General features: G+C 37.0%; 1 protein-coding gene across 4 annotated transcripts in view; it reads right to left on the bottom strand.

Moving 5' to 3' along the window:
• Positions 1–22,816, bottom strand: part of SGMS1 (sphingomyelin synthase 1) — a 318,863-nt gene that overhangs the window by 123,103 nt on the left and 172,944 nt on the right. For all 4 annotated transcript variants that reach the window (XM_023225165.1, XM_023225166.2, XM_023225163.2 and 1 more), the window contains one exon: positions 823–903. The gene's annotated coding sequence lies outside the window, so the exon portion shown is untranslated. The remainder of the gene's footprint in view (positions 1–822; positions 904–22,816) is intronic.

Here is a 22,816-nt window from a genome sequence, read left to right as displayed (position 1 = left end):
AAATGAGTCAACTAAGGTTCTGAGAGGTTGAGTAACTACTAAAAAGCACAAGAGCAAGAATGAGGCCTAGGATTGTCTGACTCAAAAACATGATCTTTCCACTAAGCTACCCCTCTTACTAACATTACCCTCCCTCACATTGGCTTGTAAATAAAGTTTTTTTTTGCCTTGCCTACTTGCCTTTTCTCTGGCATTTGCTCTGGGGGTCGCATTAAAGCAAATCACTTTCCACTAAGCTACCCCTCTTACTAACATTATTATTATCACAGTGAAACCAAAGTCAACCATATGTAACTGTCAGATAATTAGCAAACATTAATAGCCTCTGATGTATATAAAAGTGGCACACATGAAGAGGGATATGGAGAAGATGTAGACAAAGAACTCAATTTTAATCATATTCACCAAATTTGTTCATATTTACTTCAAAATATACCCACACACACAAAAAATGAGTGAGAAATGGAGCCCAAGGAAACCACTAGGACCAAAAATATCTGCATATCAGAAGGGCTATTCCAAGTTTAATTTAAATGCTGACCATGTGCAGGGAATTCTCTTAATTCTTCAAATACTTATGCTCTGTCCACCAAATTAACACACTCAACTTAAAATGACACACCCTATCAAGAAAGAAGTATGCAAAATAAGATTTATCAAAGTTAGCATCAATTGTTTAAAGTGTTTGGATACTTAATTTATAAAATAGTTTCTCTTTTGTACTCAAGTTATTTGACTATGCTATCCTTTTACCATGGTTCCTTAAAGAAAATTTACCCAGTAGTTAAAAGAATTCCAAAAGGCCAACAAACATTAACTTACGGATTATTTAAAAACATTCTTGTCATCTTGGCTTCCTATAAGCTACCAGCTTCTCCCATTGTTCCAGTACAGTTCCATCACCTGTCATAAGAAGAAAGAATCTAATTAGTTACATGTCTCAGAAAGGCCATTTCTTGATTTCCACTAGTTAGTCTCTTCTTTACACCCAAAAGACATCGAAAAGTCCAGTTATCTCTTCTCTTTTTTACCAAAAACAAAAAGGAAAGAGAAAATAACAACACAGAAAATTACCTTAAGAGAAAAAAAATTTTAAGAGCAGTATTTCCACTGTGAAGGATTGGGGTGGTGAACCCTTAAAATTTTGCCCTCCATTATGTTTTCAGGAAGAGATACCTAGTCTGTTTCCTAGGCGGCAACAGTATTAGAGTAACCCACTTTTTCTCTCCATCTCTCCTCCCTAACCCCTTCTTACCTCTCCTCAAAAGTGAAGGATTAATTTGCCTGGAAGGACTGAACGAGACACCAACTGGTTTCTTGGCCCTGCTCTGAGCCAGCCAACAAAGGCCTCCCTCCAGTCCTCTCTCACACCTGGAGCCAGCTAATCTCCTCAGTAGGCAAGACAGTGGTGCCTGCTTCTGAGAGACTGAGCCAGCTCTCTCTGTTCTAGCTTCTCCGTGGCTGTTAGTGGAGGTCTGGGTCAGGGTTGCTGGGGTCCAATTCATGCTTTAGTTTCAAAGGAGGGAATGGATACTTCTGGGTTCTCCAATCCTGCTTTAACAGCAATTAAGCGACTGCCTCTGTTGACTCCCATGTCAATTCTTGGTCTATTTCTCCAACTGTTTAAAACTTACAGGATGGGAAAGTTACGTAATCAAGCAATTCAAACTACCACCATCTACCAAAAGACACTACACACAGATAAAAAACTCTGGTCCAAAATCCTACCACTTACTAGCCATGTGACCTCATGAAAATCCATTCATCTTTTCCCAGCCTCATTTTCTTCATCTCTAGAAGAAGATAAAATGTCCCTTACAATACTGTGTGGTAATGAGGATTCAACAAGATAAAAGTCAAAATCTGTCAAAGTCACATACGTTTTGATCCAACAAAGGCATTATATGAGAACTATGGACACCAAATCCTTAATGATCAGAATTGCTACATTGTCCACATGTCCAATTCAACAAATATTGGAGGATTCATGTAATTCACAGAATAATAAAAAATGCCCAGGAAAGGGCCTTCCTTTTTCCAAGAAGTCATTCAGAACAATGTGTTTACTTTTGTTCTCCCATTTCTTAGCATTTTAGAACAAACAGGCTAGGAACAGAACTTTTTGCTTTCTTTCCCGACTTAGAGAAGGGCCCCAAATAAAAATACCCGACTTTTACCAGGTAGAATGCAACTATTGCTCTTGTTATATGAAAAACATGTGGCTCCAAGAAGACAACATTGATAAAACAGGAACCTAAGTTAACTTTCATCACCTGAAGCCTCAATGTTAATTCTGAGATGAGATTAATAATTGTGACATGGCTCCATGCACGCACTGAGGTACCATGAGAGGCAGTGTCACCTCACTTACCTGAACAATAGACAGAAATCTCAAGTTACCCAAACCATAAAGGGACAGGGTGGTGGTAAGGAGATTAAGAAAGGAGGAGATGAGTGGCTGGGCGCGGTGGCTTACGCCTCTAATCCCAGCACTTTGGGAGGCCAAGGCGGGCGGATCACGAGGCCAGGAGATCGAGACCATCCTGGCTAACACAGTGAAACTCTGTCTCTACTAAAAATACAAAAATAAATAAATAAATAAATAAATTAGCCAGGCATGGTGGCAGGCGCCTGTAGTCCCAGCTACTCGGGAGGCTGAGGCAGGAGAGTGGCGTGAACCTGGGAGGTGGAGCTTGCAGTGAGCCGAGATTGCGCCACTACACTCCAGCCCGGGGCGACAGAACCAGACTCCATCTCGAAAAAAAAAAAAAAAAAGAAAAGAAAGGAGGAGATGGAACAAACACCAAATAAATAAATATAGAGCTCTCCCCTAGCAATAAAGAAAGAACTTGCCAGCATCAATAAAAATAGCAAGGAAGAACTGAAGAGTCAAAGATCTATAAATTATACCCAACACTGAGAGGAACAGATTCATTGGCTTTATATGTCTGGCCACTGACATGAGGCTCTTTAAATGCATGAGAAACACAGCAAGGTTTGATATAGGCTCAAAATAAACAGGTTTGAACCCCGGCTGTGCTGTTTAATAGCAGTGTGAACTTTGCCAAGTAATTTACTCCTTCTAAGGCTCAGTTTCCAAGTCTGTAAAATACATACAATAATACATACCTTGCAGAGTAGTTATATAATTTAAAGATGGCATATGTACCGTGTCCATCGTACAATTAGTTCCCAAAAGATTACTGCAATTATTGTGCTCACTAGTGCAACTATGGTAGCAAGACTATTAAATTCACGATTACAATTGCAATTATGGTATGCAGTCCATTAAATTTACAGACTCCTGATGAGAACATTCTGGAAAGAGGTTCTAATAGTAACTTTTGACAACAACATAAAACTTTTCTAAGTTGATCTGATGAAGTGTTCAATACAAATCTCCACCTTAGTTGACAGCCTTTATTAACATGGGCACACAGAAAACTCTAGCTACATCTTTGTTAGCTTTCTTCATATCAATACTGAGTTTCTTTTTTTGATGACAAATTTCTGAAAAAAGGGAATGAATCACTTCCATTAGTGCTAATTCTTCTGGTGTATACTCTAATGCTGGGCACCACATTACAGACTCATAAGCAACAGTATGGATTTGTCAGTTATGTTAAAAACAAACAAACAAAAAACACAAGATTCACCAGGTGAACACATACCAACTTTAAAACAGAAGTGCCAGAACTTAATGTCTAAAAAAAGTACTCCTTGACCCCTTCCAAGTCACCCTCTTTGGGACTCACTCCAATGATGCTGACTGCTCAGAATAAGTACTCTTCTTTTACCTTCAGAACCAATGTGCAATGTTCACAAGAACACATGTGTCATTACAGTTTAGCTCCCCCTAATTTTAACAAAAACCACTTTATTTGCTATAATAGAAAATATTTTAATAGATGAGTTCAAAAAATCAAATTCATCCTCGAAGATCATAATTTAGCACCACTGTGGTTATTCAAAAGAATTAGAAGCAACCAACTTTATTGAACCACCCATTTGGTGGAAGACACTGTGCTGAGCACTGGGAGTGGGGAAGGGGCTATAAGGTGATTGAGATGAAGTTCATTTAAAAAAATGCAGAACACTACCAGCAGAATCACTGGAATATAAGCAATTAGTTCAGCTGATACGCTTAAAGAGAACAATCTGGACGTATGAACCCTGGCTGTGCTTGTTACAAGCCCAGCACTTCCTAATCGCGCTTCAAATACAATGTTAAGATTCCACAACAGTCATGGGAAAATCTGGCTAAAAAGAATACACTCCTTTTTTGAATGTTCACTTTACACACTAGGGCAAAGCCGAGCCTGCTACCCCTGGGTGGAAGAAGACTGGCTGGCATCAAAATCAAAAGCATTCAAGAGCTAATGTGAAAATAAGGCTGGAGACGTTGGAGGAAAAGTTCCTGTGGCCATGAGACACAGTTGTTTGATTTCTAGCCTCTTTCTCCAAATGAGCTAGTTCACTAAGAAGAATCTGGGCTTCCTCTATGGGAGACAGTATCCTGTGATCATTAAAGATATGTGCTTTGCTGTCACACTGAACTATATTCTGCAACTAAGCTCTGAAGACCTTGAGCATGTTGTCTAATTTCTGTAATCTTCAGTTTCCTCATCTATAGAATGGGAGCAATATCAGTACAATAACCAGGTGTTGTTATATGGGTTAAAACACATAATGTCGGTACACAATTTAATAAAGTTAATGGCAAACAGTAAATGCTTATTAAATGTTGTGCCACTGGAAAATGTACAGTATCCTCATCCTTTGGGGGCAATACAAGTACTAGGGTGAAGCCACAAAAAAAGAGGTATCCCAATAAGCTCAACAATGTTCCAGCCCACTTCACTAGGAGACCACAAAAGGGCTTGGGGTGGTATCTCATGTAGCAATAAAGGGCAAATTGTCTGCTCTTACATCTGTGCATGTATCCTGGGAGCAAAATGAGAGTGGCAGCAGCATTCAGAGGCTTGTTGGCCAGTGGAAAATTCAGAAATGTTAGCACCAGCCACATAGAAACAAAACTGAATAACTTGCTCAAGATTACTTAGCTAATAAATGGCAGAAGCTGAAATTCAATCCCAAGCAGTCTAGCTTTAGTCTTTGTTCTTAACCACTATACTATACTGTGTCCCTGGCAAAGAGGAGGAACAACAACTAAAGACTAAGACACAGGCCAGGAGCAGGCCATAAAAAAGCATGAAACAGCAGCCTACTGATGTCTGAAGAAAAGAGGAAGATAACACAAAAGTTACTGGGGCAAAAGAGTAAAAGCACCAAACTTGCTAATGATTCTAACCTGAAATTTATCAACACAGCCTTAGCAAGACATCCTAAAAGGATGGTATGGTGAAAGTGAAATGGTTTTGTAATTCAGTGCTTGCTTAAAGAGAATAGTAATCAGAAGACACAAAAGCTGAGAAGACCTCACTTTGGTCCTTTATAGAAGCCATGCTATGATGTAGAAACAACTGTCTAGAGAAGAATGTGTCACATACCCCAAATGCCCACTGACAAGGAAGGGCCCCAGCAGCATGAGAGTTGCTTCCTAAGGCAGGGTTTCCTGCTACGTTTTCATTGCATTTCTACAGTAGAGAAGAGGAGGAAAAGCCACTAAGGGCTGTTGAATTCTTTGTAGGTCAGAAAGAAGGAAAAAAGCAGAAGGGATGAGAAACACGCTGCTAGTTAAGTAGAATGGACAGAGAGGAGAGTAAGGATAAAGAGAAGCCCTATTCCTGGCCAATCTCATATGTGTCAGACTCTAAAGTGGCCCCCTTGATCTCTGTCTCTTCTTATCTAGGCCTTGCCTAATTCCCTCGCCCTTTCAGGACAGTTTCTGTGACTTGCTTGTAGCCAATAAAATAAGGCAAAAATCACAGGATGTATGTGGGTACATTACATAAGATTGTAACATCTACTCTGCTACAAGTTTCTCTCTTGCTGGTTTTGAAAGCGCAGGCTGCCATTTTGTGGGCTGCCTATTGAGAAAGCCCCATGAGGGCAACCCCCAGTTGACAGCAAGAAACCAAGGCCCTAGTTGGAGAGCCCATGAGAAACTGAATCTGCCAATCACACGGGCTTGGGAACAAATCCTCCTCCCATCCAGCCTCAGAAAAGACAGCAGCCATAGCTGATGCTCCACTGTGGCCTTGTTAAGTACCTAGCTAAGTCATTCACAGACTCCTGATCCACAGAAACTGTGAGATAATTTTGTGATTGATTAAGCTGCTAAGTTTGTGCTAGATCGTTATGTAGCTATAGATAACTACTACAAAAGGGAGGTGAAGTTCATGTTCCTGATGTCACCACATGTCCTTCTGAGAGAGGAGAGGGGAGAAAGAGGAAGCCCCAAGAGCCAGGGTGAGCAATTCTGTCTCTATATGAGCACATACCCTCCAATTCAGCTCTCTCCAACTCAGATTTGGTTTCCTCCCTTAATACACAGACAGGTCCTCCCATCCTATTCTTGTCATTTGGAGGATATAATGAAACATACTAGCCAAGGAAATAGCAATCGTATAAATGGTGATCAGGTTCCCTGGCTGGCCTGTAAAAGCTACTCAACATGCGAAACACTGACAATGTGTAGAATAGTAAGAGAACTGTGACCGTTATATGAGCTATATTATGACCCTATATGGCATACAATAATTTTAACAAAGGAATATTTTAAATGTGATAGATTGGATTTAAACACTGAATAAAACATGTTCCAAGAGACATGCTGGAGACTTGTTGGATGAGTGGTTTTGAGAAATGAATATTAAAACACCCAATTTTTATCTAAGTTTTTCTAATATGGGCTTCTTAAAAAACAAATGTAAATATCCTTAAATTTTCTGAGCAAGCACCTGTAGCTTCGACAAATCAAGTAACAATCATTCTCGACCACAGAGTATACAGCTAAAACTAACTCAATGAGCCAGAGACCTCTTATCTCAGCAGGCCATCTTTCCAAGCAAAACTGGTAGGGAAATCCTAGTCACATCATCTGAAAGCTGAGAAATGCTCATTAGTCTTCTAGTCCCAGTCTCTCAGTTGACAGATGATGACACATAGATCCAAAGACTTTAAGTGACCTGTCCAGGTTCACTCAGCAGCACAGTACAGGCCTTCTGTTTTCCAGGCTTCTTTATAATCAGACCTACCAAACTTTAGCTTCAACATGAGAGATGAAATCAATGGCATCAAATATTCTGTTGGGGGAGAAAATAGGAACTAATATTTCATGACACTACAAAGCTCCTACAGTACTTCTAAAAACTAAGCGTTGTGGCAAGAGGGAAAAATAACACCAAATAAACATTCATATGAAATGTTCAATCCAGTTTCATAAGCAATGCACAATATTTTCTGAGTAAACTGAAATGCTCCCAAAATAGGCTGTCTTTTCTTCTGAATAATCTGCCTTTAAAAAAATGAATAGGGAAGAAAATTTTTTAAAGGCTGGCACAGAAGCTTGTGCAAGGATGTCTACTCCACTGCTTTATATATCTCTATTCCTAAATTCATCGATTCATTCAACAGGTATTTTGGGGGCATCTACAATTCCAAAGCATTGTGGTAAGTGCTGTATATAAGGAACCTATCTGGATATAAGCAAATGATGCTTACTAATATTTTCAGCACAAGTAACCACGTCTAAACAAGCAACCAATGCAGCAACAGAGATTTCCGGTATGTATTTTGGTAGGCTATTAGGAATGCAGACCACAACTCTCTTTTCTCCTAGAAACTTCCATATTTAAAATAAATAGCAACTGGTTTTTCTGTGCAATGATATCGCCCCCCAAGGTAGCAATGAGAGGTATCAATAAAAGGGGTTGAAACACCCCAGGTCACATCCCTCCAGAACTCCTGTTACAAGTTACAGAATTCTCCCAGCAACCCAAATTAAATATATATATATTTTTTAAAGAAAGTGGCCTTTCACTCAACATTCTCCTTTCTAATCCTTTTCTCAGTACCAAGAATAAATATATGTTTAAAACAAAAGTAAATAAGGGATTATTTTTTCCCACAGAGACAGCAGTTTTCTCTCCTCAACATGAACTTAAACCTCTCTAGCTATTACTATCAGTGAACATTATTTAACCTCTCCATGTTTTAAATGCATCTGAATGCTTTGACATATTACTAAGTAATACTAATGTCACAAAAGGCAAAAAAAAAAAAAAAAAAAAAAAAAAATAGCACAAACTGTTTACCAAATGTTAGGCTCGTTCCTTTAGATGTACATAAAATATTTTCAGAAACAGGCTCTCACTCTGTTGCTCAGGCTGGGGTGCAGTGGCACAATCACTGCTTGCTGCAGCCATGACCTCCTGCCTCCTGGGTTCAAGCAATCCTCCCATCTCAGCCTCCTGAGTAGCTGGGAGTAGAGGTGCATACTACCACGGCCAGCTAATTTTTGTTTGTTTGTTCTTGTAGAGGTATGGTCTCTCTATGTTGCCTATGCTGGTCTCAAACTCCTGGCTTCAAGCAGTCCTGCTGCCTGGCCTCTCAAATTGTTGGGATTACAGGCATCAGACACCATGACCGGCCTAGGCTCATTTCTAAATGTTTTACATGTACTAATTCACTGAATCACACCAAGAGCACTCTGAGGCATGTTAACATTACTATCCTAGTTTTACAGATGAGGGAGCTAGAATAGAGTTACTAAAACAACAGGCACAGTTGTTCGGCAAACGACATTGCATGAAATGCATACAATGCATCCAGTCAACAAAGTGTTAGTGGGAAACCTCCCCTCCCTCAGTTTCATGCTTTCATTTGTAGAACTTTCCATTAGCCTAATAGTTCGGCCTTCCCTCCCACCTTCTCCCTGGTGGAGGAGAAGTTAATTACGTAGATAGCGAGTTTGGGAGAAAGGCTACCCTGCTCATAGATGGAGTATATTCCAGGCTGTTGTTCCCTTCTACATTGTGAGGGGAAAATCAGTCTCACTCAAGTATGAAATACCAGAAGACCCATTTGGTCAACCAACTTTTATTTCCAAATCTCTATATTTCAAATTCCTATTGGTATATCCATTGGTCCCAAAATTGGAAGAGAAAAAAAGGTGTCCTTCAACTGTTCACCCTACCAAACTCTAACACAAATAACTTTAGTACCTAACTAGGTGGCAAGATATTTGAGGAAAGGGTAAATATTTCTTTTACAAAAAAGGAAACCAAAACTCAAAGGTATCAAAGTACATAACCAATCCAAGTCCAACAAGGTGTCTGCAGAGGAGATCATGAATTAACCTGCTCCTCTAACTCACTGTCAAGGGACATATTAAAGGACAAGGCTATTTATCTACTTTCTTCACCACGTATAACCAGCAAACACTGTTTCCTTTCCAAATAAATAAAATGCACACAGATAACCTTTTCTATTGGAGTATCCTAATTTAAAGTCGTAGAAAATTCCTTATCAGTAGTCTCATTATTGTCACAAAGCATGCAAAGTATTTCAATATTGCACATTATCTTCCCAATCTGTCAAAATCTGTATTTTTATCCACTGCATGAATACTTCTACCATAAAAAGCATAGTGACAAAAATACTATCCACAACTCTGTAATAGAGGAATAAAAATGTCACTAATCTCTAAGTTTGTCATTTGATCTTTCCTATCACCCTGTAAATGCAGTGTTTCTCATTTCAAAGATACATTTTAAAAGACATTCATTAACTTCCTTTCATTTTTTATTTTTTAAATCATACTTTAAATTCTGGAATACAAGTGCAGAATGTGTGGGTTTGGTTAAAGATAACAATACAAAACAAAAAGGCATTCATTCAATAATATTGACTTTCTCTGCTGTAGAGATTTTTTTTTTTTTTTTATATATAGTTCAGGGGTACATGTGCAGATTTGTTACATAGGTAAACTTGTGTCATGGGGTTGTTGTACAGATTATTTCATCACCCAAGTATTAAGCCCAGCATCCATTAAGTATTCTTCCTGATGCTCTCCCTCCCCCACTGCCCTGCTCTGACAGGCTCCAGTGTGTGTTGTTCACCTCTATGTGTCCACATGTTCTCATCATTCAGCTCCCTTGTAAGTGAGAACATACAGTGTTTGGTTTTCTGTTCCCACATTAGTTTGCCAAGAATAATGCCCTCCAGCTCCATCCATGCCCCTGCAAAGGACATGATCTTGTTCTTTTGGACGGCTACATAGTGTTCCATGGTATATATGTACCACATTTTCTTTATCCAGTCTATCACTGATGGGCATTAGGTGGATTCCATGTCTTTGTTATTGTGAATACTGCTGCAATGAACATACCTGTGCATGTGTCTTTATATAACAGAGCAATTTATATTCCTTTGGGTATATACCCAGTAATGAGATAGCTGGGTTTATTTAATTTGTATAAGTTCCTTATAGATTCTGGATATTAGACCTTTGTCAAATGCATAGCTTGCAAAAATTTTCTCCTATTATTTATGTTATCTGTTTACTGTTGATAGTTTCTTTTTTTTTTTTTTTTTTTTTTTGAGATGGAGTCTCGCTCTGTCACCCAGGCTGGAGTGCAGTGGCCGGATCTCAGCTCACTGCAAGCTCCGCCTCCCGGGTTCACGCCATTCTCCTGCCTCAGCCTCCCGAGTAGCTGGGACTACAGGCGCCGCCACCTCGCCCGGCTAGTTTTTTGTATTTTTAGTAGAGACGGGGTTTCACCGTGTTAGCCAGGATGGTCTCGATCTCCTGACCTCGTGATCTGCCTGTCTCGGCCTCCCAAAGTGCTGGGATTACAGGCTTGAGCCACCGCGCCCGGCCTCGATAGTTTCTTTCACTGTGCAGAAGCTCTTTAGTTTAATTAGATCCCATTTGTCAATTTTGGCTTCTGATGAGATTACTTTTGGCATCTTCTTCATGAAATCTTTGCCTGTGCCTATTTTAATGCAGATAATTTGAGCTTCCTGCTTTACTATTCAAACTGCACTTAATAAGAATGGTTTCCTCAGTGTTCTATGAGCAAAAATTTCAAAATAGAAAACAAACCACATTTATCTCACAAGTTTAGAATATTTACTTTTCCATAAATGTATATAGGAAAAGTCAGTCAATCAGCACTCTCAGCTGGAGAGAACAAATAATAGCTTGACTAGCACTTAGATGTTTTGACCTTTGCAACAACCCTAATGTAGGTAAGTCATCCCTATTTTCCAAAGAAAAGCCTGAAGTTCAGAAAAATACAGTGACATGCCTAAGTTAATCTACTTACTAAGTGATGGGGCTCAATTTAAAACACAGTTCTTCTATCTGTTTGTGGTTTTTCTCCGTTAGAACACTAATCAAGAAAACCACAAATAACAGCAACAACAAAAAGTTTCTAAGTAGCCAGAGAAAAAAAGACATCATATGAGAATAAGAAGAATAATGATGGTAGACATCTCATTTGAAACAGGAGTCCAAAAAACAATAATCAACATCTAAAGAGAAGGAAAAAAAAAAAGACTGAATGCCCACCTAGAATTCTATATACCACAAAAAATCTTTTAAAAAATAAAGACATTTTCACACAAATGAAAATGAGAGATTTGTTGCCAGTAGACCCACACTATAAGAAATGCTGAAGGAAGCTCTTCAAGCCAAAGCAAAATGATACCAGATATAAATTTAAAACCCATAGAAAGGAATGAGAAACCTTGGAAATAATACATTTGTATGTTAACATAAAAGACTATTTTTTCTTAATTTATTTAAAACATATATGACTAATGCATACTATATTAAAAGTATAATATTGTATTATATAGTTTGTAATATATAGATATAAAATGTACGAAGACAATAGCACAACTGGGGAGAGGCAAATGAAACCATATTATTGTAGGTTTCTTATATTCTACATGAAGCAATACTATATTAATTCAAGGAAAATTTTTTACTAAGGGTGAATATTGTAATCTGCAGAGAAACTACAAAACAGTATTGCAAAGAAAACCTGAGAGAAATTAAAATGTTATACTAAAAATATTCAATAAACAAAAAGAAAGAAGAAAAGGAGATACAGAATTTTTTTAAAAATCTAAAGGATAAGACACATAGGAAACAAGTTTTTAAATGGTAGACCTAAAACTAACATGTCAATAATTACAGTAAATGTAAATAGACTAAACATTTTAATTAAAAGGCAGAAATCACCAGAACACATTAAAAAATGATACTGAACTCTATGCTACCTATAATAGATGCATTTTAAATACAAAGTCACAGATAAACATGTAATAAAAGGATATACCAGTAGGAACTCAATACACTAACCAGACAAACATACTAAAAGAAGACTACAGACTTATATCACTCATAAAACATACATGCAGAAATCCTTAACAAAATACAGTGTTGGCATAAGGACAAATGAATAGAACAATGGATCAAAACAGAAGTCACAAATAGATACACACATATACGACCAACAGATTTTCTGACCAAGATGTTGTGGGTATAAGGATAATTTTTTCAATAAATTGAGCGGAAACAAATAAATATTCATAGGGAAGGAAAAATGAATCCTGACTCCTGCTTCACACTATTAACAAAAATTACTTAGAGCTGACGGTAATTGTGTGCACCTCTAATCACAGCTACTCAAGAGGCCGAGGTAAGAGGATCACTTGAGCCCAGGAGTTCATATCCATCCTGGGCAACACAGAAAGACCCCATTTATTTTAAAAAAAATACTTTGAGAGAGGTCATACAACTAATTATAAAAGCTAAAACTATAAAGTATTTATAGGAAAACGTAGGACAATGGCTTTGCCATGATAAAGTAGACAAAATACTACCAATAAAAGAAAAACTAGCTAGTTGGACTTCATCAGTATCAAAACTGCTTTTTGAAAGACACAGCTAAGAAAATGAAAAGGTAGCCACCAACTGGAAAAAATTCACCATACGTTTATCTGACAAAAGACATGTATCCAGAATACATAAAGAACTACCATAATTTAATTTTGAAAAGTCACACAACCCAATTGTTAAAATAGTAAAAGATCTGACAAGATAACTTCATAAATGGTCAATAAGTACATGAAAAAATTTTCAACATCATTAGTCACCAAGGAAACAACAGGAATCCACAAAATACCACTTTGCCCGCACTAGAATGCTAATTTTAAAAAGACTGAAAAAAGCAAGAGTTGGCAAAGACTTGGAGTACATTAGAGCATCTCATAAGTTGCTGATGGGCATACTGAATTATAAAGCCCTTTAGAAAAATGTTTGACAATTTTTAAATAAATTTTTTATAAGATTTAATACACATTTACCCAATAATATACTTCTAAGAACACACTCAAAAGACATGAAAACTTGTGAACTTGTGTCCACAAAAAGACGTACAATCATGTTCACAGTGGTTATATTCATAACAGCCCAAAACTGTAGACCGTCCAAATGTCTATCAATAGGTGAATAACTTCATAAAATGGAATACTACTCAATAGCATGATACATGCAATAAGAGCATGAATCTATAAAACACCAGCAAGTGGAGCAAAAGATACCAGGTGCATAAGCACACTCGGTATAACTACATATCTGAAGTTCTGAAAGAGGCAAAATCTATTGATAGAATCACACTCACACCCATGTTTGCCTCTGGGATGGCATACCTGACTGAAAGTGGACACGAGAACCTTTGGGGATGACAGAGATGTTGGTTCACTAAACTATTCACTTCAAATTTGTATACTGTACATTGTATAAATTATACCCAAATTTTAAAATACATCACAAAATAATTTATTTGAATGAGTTCCAGAGGAGATATGATCTCTCACAGGTCAAAAGTGTTTTTTTCTTATCTTGGGGAATAACTTCTAAAGCTTCAAAAACAGAAGGTGTCTGTGTTTAATTTACACGTCATTTTTGAAATACACACCCAATCAAAGCAAAGGAAAATGAACTATTGTCTGCTTCCTATCTAAATACTCTTTGAACATTTGTTCGAACCCAGGGGAATTAAAAGCAATCTGTCCTTCAGATTTTATTTTATTTTACTTACCACATTAACAATTTAAAGGTTACTTTTAACAATTCAAGGGGAAAGAGACCCAAAAAGAAAATAAACTATATAACACAAATCCAAATTTTCTAATGTCTTACTCATTCTAAAATATGTACTAAATTCCTACTATATTCCAGGTAAGATGATAATCAGTAGAGAAATGAAAATCAAATTTTACACCCTGCTGTTAAGGACTTCTAAGTCTTGTGGAAGAGACATACATAAGTCATTACCTTAAAGTGTAAATAAGTGTTTTTGCATATAAATTGGTAAAAATCTCACTTGGGGAAAACATATCATTTCTTTCCTCTTTAAAATTATAACATTTAATATTGATAAATATTATGCAAGAAGTAAATAAAATAAAGTCAGTTATTCCTTCTGAAGGAAACAATAATTTTAAGAAAAAAAATATTTTATTAACTATCTCAATGTAGACATATTTCTTAGCTCAAAAATATAACCCATATTTTTTCTGCTTCTTTTAAAATTATTTTTTAATTGACAAATAAAAATTGTACATGTTTATCATGTATAACATCTTGTTTTGAAATACATATACATTGTGGAATAGCTAAATGGAACTAATTAACATATGCATTACCTCACATGTCATGTTTTATGGTAAGAACACTTCAAATCTACTCTTATCAATTTTCAAGCACATACTACATGGTTATTTACTAGAGTCATCATGAAGTACAATGGATCTCTTGTCCACAGTCATTTTAAAGAAAATAATCCCATGTGCAGCAAAAGAGACTAGGCAACTTGTCCTATAGCACTTCCTCACATCCTTCATCCCCAAATCCCACAGCTGGTTCAACTGGGATAGGTTCCAGTGCAAAGTAATCTGAAGGCAAGTCAGGAACTGTAGTGACTCCCTCAAAATGAAGAGATGGGTGGCCAGGCGCGTGGCTCAAGCCTGTAATCCCAGCACTTTGGGAGGTCTAGGCAGGCGGATCACGAGGTCAGGAGATTGAGACCATCCTGGCTAACATGGTGAAACCCCATCTCTATTAAAAATACAAGAAATTAGCAGGGAGTGGTGTCAGGCACCTGTAGTCCCACCTACTCGGGAGGCTGAGGCAGGAGAATGGCGTGAACCCGGGAGGCAGAGCTTGCAGTGAGCTGAGATCGCGCCACTGCACTCCAGCCTGGGTGACAGAGCGAGACTCCGTCTCAAAAAAATAAATAAAAATAAATAAATAAATAAATACTTAAAAAAATGAAGAGATGGGATGGATCAATTCACAGTCTCAGGAATCCAAACTGTGAAACAAATTCTTTCTCTTCCATTTTCTTCTGAGCCTACTTTTGTCCCCACCACTGTATACTTGAAACTATCCATTTCAAAATCAACAATGACTTCCAACACTGCTGTAGGTAGTGGTCAGTTCTCAGGCATTGTCTTTAGCCAGCAGTCAGTTCTCAGCTGCGATTTAACAAGACCTGTCAGCAGCATGCAGCACAGATGACCTCCTGCTGCTTCTTGAAACACTTTCTGCACTCAGCCTCCAGAACACCACACAGTACTTTGTCCCCTTTCTTTCTCACTCTCTTTTGAGGACTCTTCCTCATTTCTGTAAGTCCCCAAGGTTTCACTGGATTCTCAGACCTCTTCCCTATCATCAGTCACTCTCTAGATCAGTGGTTCCCAAATGTTTTAGTCCTATGACCCCTTTATATCTTAAAAAATTATTAAGGAACTCAAAAAGTTATCATTTATAAAGGTTATGGTCTACAGGTAACCACTGTATTGGAAAACTGAGAACATTTAAAAATATTTGTTAATTCATCCAAAAGCAACAATAAACCCATTCACATGTCAACATAAAAAAAAATTTAACACCACATGTTCTCACTCATAAGTGGGAACTGAACAATGAGAATACTTGGACACAGGAAGGGGATCATCACACACCGGGGCCTGTCGTGGGGTGGGGCGGGGCGAGGGATAGCATTAGGAGATATACCTAATGTAAATGATGAGTTAATGGGTGCAGCACACCAACATGGCACATGTACACATATGTAACAAACCTGCACGTTGTACACATGTACCCTAGAACTTTAAAAAAAAAAAAAAATTTCCCACATAACACCTATGTACTTTTAAAAATTGTCTCTGTAGCTGGGGTATTAGCCAAAACTTTCAGAACAATGTATTTAATATTAATGATAAATGTAGGCAACCCTGTCTGCTGATTGTAATGGGAACAAACCTCATATATTACTGTTCAAAAAAAAAAATTTTTGCCACAGCAGTGGCTCACACTTGTAATGCTAACATTTTAGGAGCCAAGCAGGGAGGATAGTTTGAGCCCATGAGTTCAAGACCATCCTGGGCACCACAGGGAGACCTCATCTCTACCAAAAAAAAAAAAAAAATTAGCTGGGTGTGGTGGTGCACAGCTGTGGTCTGAGCTATTTGGGAAGCTGAGGCAGGAGGATCACTTGGGCCCAAGAGGTGGATGGAGGCTGTAGTGAGCCGTGATGGCTCCACTGCACTTGAGCCTGGGCAACACAGCAAGACTTTGTCTCAAAAAAAAAAAAAAAAAAAAAATTAATGAAAAATTTATCTTCTAAGAAAATATAAGAAGAGTATATTTTTTAACATTTTTCTTTAATATCTGACTTAAGAGAAAATCACGAATTCCCCTATTAACGTCTGCAGTCAATCTATTGTGATACCATATACAGCCTCTGGAAAACTCTATTGTACAGGACTCTATTGTACACTACAGAATGACTGTGGAAAAGGGAAATAAGAATGAAAAGACATATACACACTAGGAGAAAATATCTGCAAAAGACATACTGATAAAGACCTGTTATCCAAAACATTCAAAGAACTCTTAAAACTTAACAATAAGAAAACAATTAACTTGATTTAAAAATGGGCTGAAGACCTTAATGGAGAAATCACCAAAGAAGACATAAGGATAAAAATAAGCATATGAAAAGGGTTCCACATAATATGTCATCAGGGAAATGCAAATTAAGACAACAATGACATACCACTACACACCTATTGAAATTTTTTTTGGTCTTTAAATCTCACACATAAAATGAGAATAGAGGAATTTATCAAGCAAGCTCATATATATTTTAAAAAGAGAAAGAAAAGAAAAAGCAGACAGTGTAGTTCCCAAATTTATCTCTTAAACTTAAGAGCTCTGGAAAACCAGGTAATAGTTTTGAGATTCCATTAGTTGAGCACAGAAAACTAATCAATCTACCTACCCACCTATTTATTACTTTTGCTTGAGAACAGACACGGTTAAATCTTCAGTGCTCACAATGTGTAACACATTCTGCGAGCAGCTGGAAAGCTTCCTATGATGAACAATGATTTCCTTTTAGAGTAACCTGGGGTAGTGGAGAGAGTGCAGGGCTTTGATTATGACAGATCTGAGTCTGAACAAGAGGTCCAGTGCTTATGAACTATGTAGTCTTAGACAAGGCTGAACTCCAGTTTCCTGCAAAATAAAAAAAGTATCAAGGGCTCGGTACTTAACCCTGAACTACTCTTTCCTAGGATGGTCTTGCCCCGATAGAGCAGCCTCACCCCTCTGCTTTCTTCATGTCCTTACTTAGACGTTGCCTTCTCAATGAGGCCTTCCTGGCTTCTCTACAAATAGTGTGTGCATGTGTGTGTGTGTGTGTGTGTGTGTACGCACATACACACACACACACGTCCCACTTAGACTTACACTCCCCATTCACTTCTCTGCTTTATTTTTTGCCATAGCCTCTGATCCAAGAGGTTATCAGTGATAACGCTGATTACCACTTAGCATACATGTATTTTCCTTATTAATCTAGTTTGTCATCTTTCTCCCACTAGACTATTAGCTGCATAATACACGTGTTGGTTGTTCTTTTTTTCCTGCTTACCAATTTTGCTCACTGCCTAAAGTGTCTAAAGGAGGGCCTAGAAAATGAAAGTGTCACTAAAAATCCACAGAATGAAGTAAGATAATGAAGGTCCCTGCAAGATTCCAGGGCTTCATTCAAGATCATGTAAATAAAGACCTTAGGATATAAAAGGCACTTAGTTAATATTATCTTTAGAGAAGAGACTATATGAAACCATTAATAGAATTTTTTTTTAATAATGAGAATAACAGAGATGACACAAGACAGTTGATTAAGTAACAAAAACATTAAAGAAGAAATAATTTCTATAAATCCATGGTAGTGAAATAATATCATTCTGGGTTATTCTATAAGATGAGACTAAGAAATTTATACTTTACAGGAAACAAAGTTGAAGAGAGGAGTGAGTATGAAAGCAGATTAAGGATTACAAGTGGATGTTATTTATGTGTCCTTCGCCCCTGGTTAGCCACCCCTAACTGGGCCCAATAACTGAAACAGATGACAAAGTCAGTTATATTTTTCTTGATTTATTCACTTTAATAAGGGGAAAAGGAATAGAATGCGAGAATGCTGGGACAACAATAATGTCTTCAAATATTTTTCTTGACAACTGCTTTTCTGACTGTATGGGAGTCTATAAGTGAGTATATTAATAATTAACATTTTCCCAGCAAACATTCTAGAAGAAAAAGATTCCATAAATAACCTATTAATTACCTAATTTTTGTTTCAATTATGGTTTCTTTCCCAAAATAGTACAGGAAGAAATAAATATAGGAAGCTAATATAAAAATATCCAACACATTTTTAAATGTGATATAAAAAAATTATCAAGTGATCCAAAATTTAAAAACCCAGTATAAAAAAGAGAAAAAGACTTATCCACACCAAGAAAGCTTTCTTCATTTTAATAATTTCCTAATAAACCTTTTAAAATTAGTAAACTTCCCTTATCAACTTAAATTTATTCAATTAAAATATTTTATAAATATTTATAAAATATCATTGATATAATATTGATATAATATTCAGAAATGTACTCATTACATTAAAAATACAATTAAAAATGCAAACAACTGTTAAAAGAAAAAGAAAACTCTGGGAGAATTTATACGTTCTAAAATTTGAACAAAAAATAACAAATAGTGGATGATTTGGATTAAGTAACTTAAAGTCTGAAAATATTTATAACATGAGATGCAAACTATTTTCCTCCTTAGAAACTATTTCCAATATAAAATAAACATTATAATTATAAAAAATGATTTTTAATGGCTAAATGTGGAGATGTGTGAAGCTTACACATTTTACAAAATTAAAACTTCCAAACACAGCTACTTAACAATCATAAAAAATATAGCTTTCTATATTAGTCCTCCAAATATTAATTTAAAAATTTCTAATCATAATGTAGTCTTTTTTTTTTTTTTGAGGCAGAGTCTTGCTCTGTCGCCCGGACTGGAGTGCAGTGGCCTTATCTCAGCTCACTGCAAGCTCCGCCTCCCGGGTTTACGCCATTCTCCTGCCTCAGCCTCCCGAGCAGCTGAGACTACAGGCGCCCGCCACCTCGCCCAGCTAGTTTTTGTATTTTTAGTAGAGACGGGGTTTCACCGTGTTAGCCAGGGGCCTCCCAAAGTGCTGGGATTACAGGCTTGAGCCACCGCGCCCGGCCCATAATGTAGTCTTATGTTAGCATGCAGTTGATAAGTGATGCTATGAATCCAGTTGACACGTTTACCGTGTTACGTTGCTGGTTCCTCTCATGGCAGAGATTTAAAACACACTACTAACTTTCAAAAACCTCAAAACACATAACTGTACCAGGCAACCATTATCGCTACTCTGATCATTAAAACTTGAGCATTCTACCAATTTAAATCAACATTTATTCCATTTAATATCTCCTTAATACCATAATACATGCTAAAAATTATTCATCAGATTAAGTCACACAAAATACATTGCTGGTTCCTGCAAATTATGCTCTAATGTGGCAATGCAGACGGAGGGCTTGGTCAGAGAGGACTACTTTCATTATATCAGTAACACGAGAAGCAGAACCCCCTCTGCAGAATTAATATAACATGGGATTCTGAAGAAAAAAATTAAAGTTCAAAACAACATGTGATTCATTCAGGTTGTGAGTGGCACACATATGTGTTGCATATTTCTATCAGATGGCAATGCTTCTCACTAGATATACCCCTATTTAGTGCTGAAGAATTACAGAATCAGCTGAATTTTCAAATTCTGCAGATCTGCACACTGCACATTTAAGCCATAACATTAAAAATATCTTCTTGAGACTGGTTTCTTTTTTTGAAATCACTAACATATTCTACTAATTGCAACTATTTTCCCTTACAAATAATATCACACTCATTCAGAATCAAATGAAATAACATTGAGTGAAAGGACTAAGGTACTACAGAGTCTCTTTCAGGGTATCATTAAATGGACCCATGGCAGCTATCATGTAACAAATAATATTTCCTTATCATTTGTTGGAATCAAATCCTACTTAGAAGGGTAAAATATATATAGTATATATAGTAAAATATTAGAAAATTAATCTATAAATATATATAGTAAAATGCTAGACAATAAATCAATGGACAAAAATAAATCTCATTTAGATAAATAATATCTCTAAGACATCAACATCTCAGCCAACTTAGAAAGCATATTACAAGGGGTTATTCTCCACCTCACTCCTAACCTAATCTGTGTATAGCAGACATTTAAATTAAAAGAGGAGGCTGAGCTGTAGCTAACTTTTTAATAATTTTTTGAGTTCTGTCATAAATGTGTTTCCACCTCATCCATTAGAAGCACATACTAAAAACAAAACAACAAAAGAGGTCTATTTTTGCAGAATGATACACTAGATACTTTAAAATGGTCTCTCTTAATGAAAATAATTGAAAGATAATAAAGTATAAAATCTCTGTAAATGCACCAATGAGGTGACAATAAAGTATGAAATTCAGAGAAGCCAAAACAAAGTAAGAGTGAGAATGCTGGGAGGTAGAAAAGCACCAAGGCCACAACCCTAGTCATACTGAACTTCCATTATAATGATTGCACAGAACAAGAGAAAGAAAAGATAAAACCAGGACCACTCAAGCTGGTGAGTTTAACAGACCCCTGTGTAAAACTGGAACTTCACAAAACTATACCCTCAATATATAGGAAAATTAGAAATAAACTTGCTACAACAAAAGAGGAACTGCTTTTTTAACCATAGCATCTTCACAGGGTGGAAAATCTCCCTTGAGAATTCACAACCAACAACTAGTATTTATGTTGTTTTGTGGTCTAAATTTATGCTATATGCTTCAAAAAACCTCAGGCAGAGAATATAATGTAAAGAGTGTCCAGATTGATAGTAGCTATAGGCACCTGGCAGAAGCAAATACAAATACTCTCTGGAAAAATCTACCTTCAATCTAGGCCTTGAACAACTCACATAGATAAAACTTCCAAGGACTATGAGTTCATAGTCAATAAATCATTGAAATACAAGGAAATAAGAGACCAGGAGTGAGAGCCAACAGAAACAGGCAAATGAATCAGATCTGGAAACATTTCAAATACTAGAATTATCAGCATAAAATAAGTATATTTAATATATTTCAATAAATAAGAGAAATGTAAAAGGGAGTAAAATTTTATCTGAAAAAACTACCATGTTTACTTGAAAAGAGACCAAAAATGGTATTTAAAAATTAAAAGATAAAAAACTCATGTTAATTCATTCAACATATAGTTATTAAGCACCTATGTACTAAGTATTACACCTTGGTCTAGGCTCTGGGGATAAAACAGTAGGATAAAAATAAAACAAAATAAAATTTAAAAATATAAAAATCCCCATCATCAAGGACAGCTTAAACAGCAGATTAGAAATAGCTGAAGAAGGCCGGGCGCGGTTGCTCACGCCTGTAATCCCAGCACTTTGGGAGGCCGAGATGGGCGGATCACGAGGTCAGGAGATCAAGGCCATCCTGGCTAACACGGTGAAACCCCATCTCTATTAAAAATACAAGAAATTAGTAGGGAGTGGTGTCAGGCGCCTGTAGTCCCACCTACTCGGGAGGCTGAGGCAGGAGAATGGCGTAAACCCGGGAGGCGGAGCTTGCAGTGAGCTGAGATCAAGCCACTGCACTCCAGCCCAGGCGACAGAGCGAGACTCCGTCTCAAAAAAAATAAAATTAAATTAAATAAGAAATAGCTGAAGAAAGAACTGGTGAACCAAATGACAAATCCAAAGAGACTGTCCAAAATTGTAACATAAAGATGATGATATCAAAAATATGAAAGAAGGATGTGGAAGATGAGATGAGTGAGACAGTCCAACATGTCTTCTTCAATTTCCAGAAAGAAATACTAAAGAAAATGGGGAAGAGGCATTATTCTAAGAAATAATGATAAAATATTCCTAATAGCAATCTTTAGGCCCCAAAAACCCAAAGATTCTCAGGGAGGAAGGGAGAGACAGACGGGGAGGGAGGGAGGGAGGGAGGGAGGGAGGGAGGGAGGGAGGGAAGGAAGGAAGGAAGGAAGGAAGGAAGGAAGGAAGGAAGGAAGGAAGGAAAAAGAGAGGGAGGGAAAAAAGGGAGGGAGGGAAAAAGGGAGGGAGGGAGAAAGGAAGTTAGAAGGGGAGAAAAGGAGGGAAGGAAAAGTTGGGGGAGAAAGAGTTTCCCCACTTAGATATAAGCAAATCACAGACTCCTAAAAACAAAGCAAAATCTTTAAAGCAGCCCGAAAGAAAGAAGAGATGATCTATTCAAACTAGACTCTGAACATCAAACAGGATTTACATAGGCAAAGAAAAAAAAAAGAAAAGAAAAGAAAAGAAAAGAAAGAAAGAAAGAAAGAAAGAAAGAAAGAAAGAAAGAAAGAAA

Source organism: Piliocolobus tephrosceles, chromosome 9 (assembly GCF_002776525.5).
Source record: "Piliocolobus tephrosceles isolate RC106 chromosome 9, ASM277652v3, whole genome shotgun sequence".
NCBI lineage: Eukaryota > Metazoa > Chordata > Mammalia > Primates > Cercopithecidae > Piliocolobus > Piliocolobus tephrosceles.
This window is presented reverse-complemented; position numbering and strand designations above follow the sequence as displayed.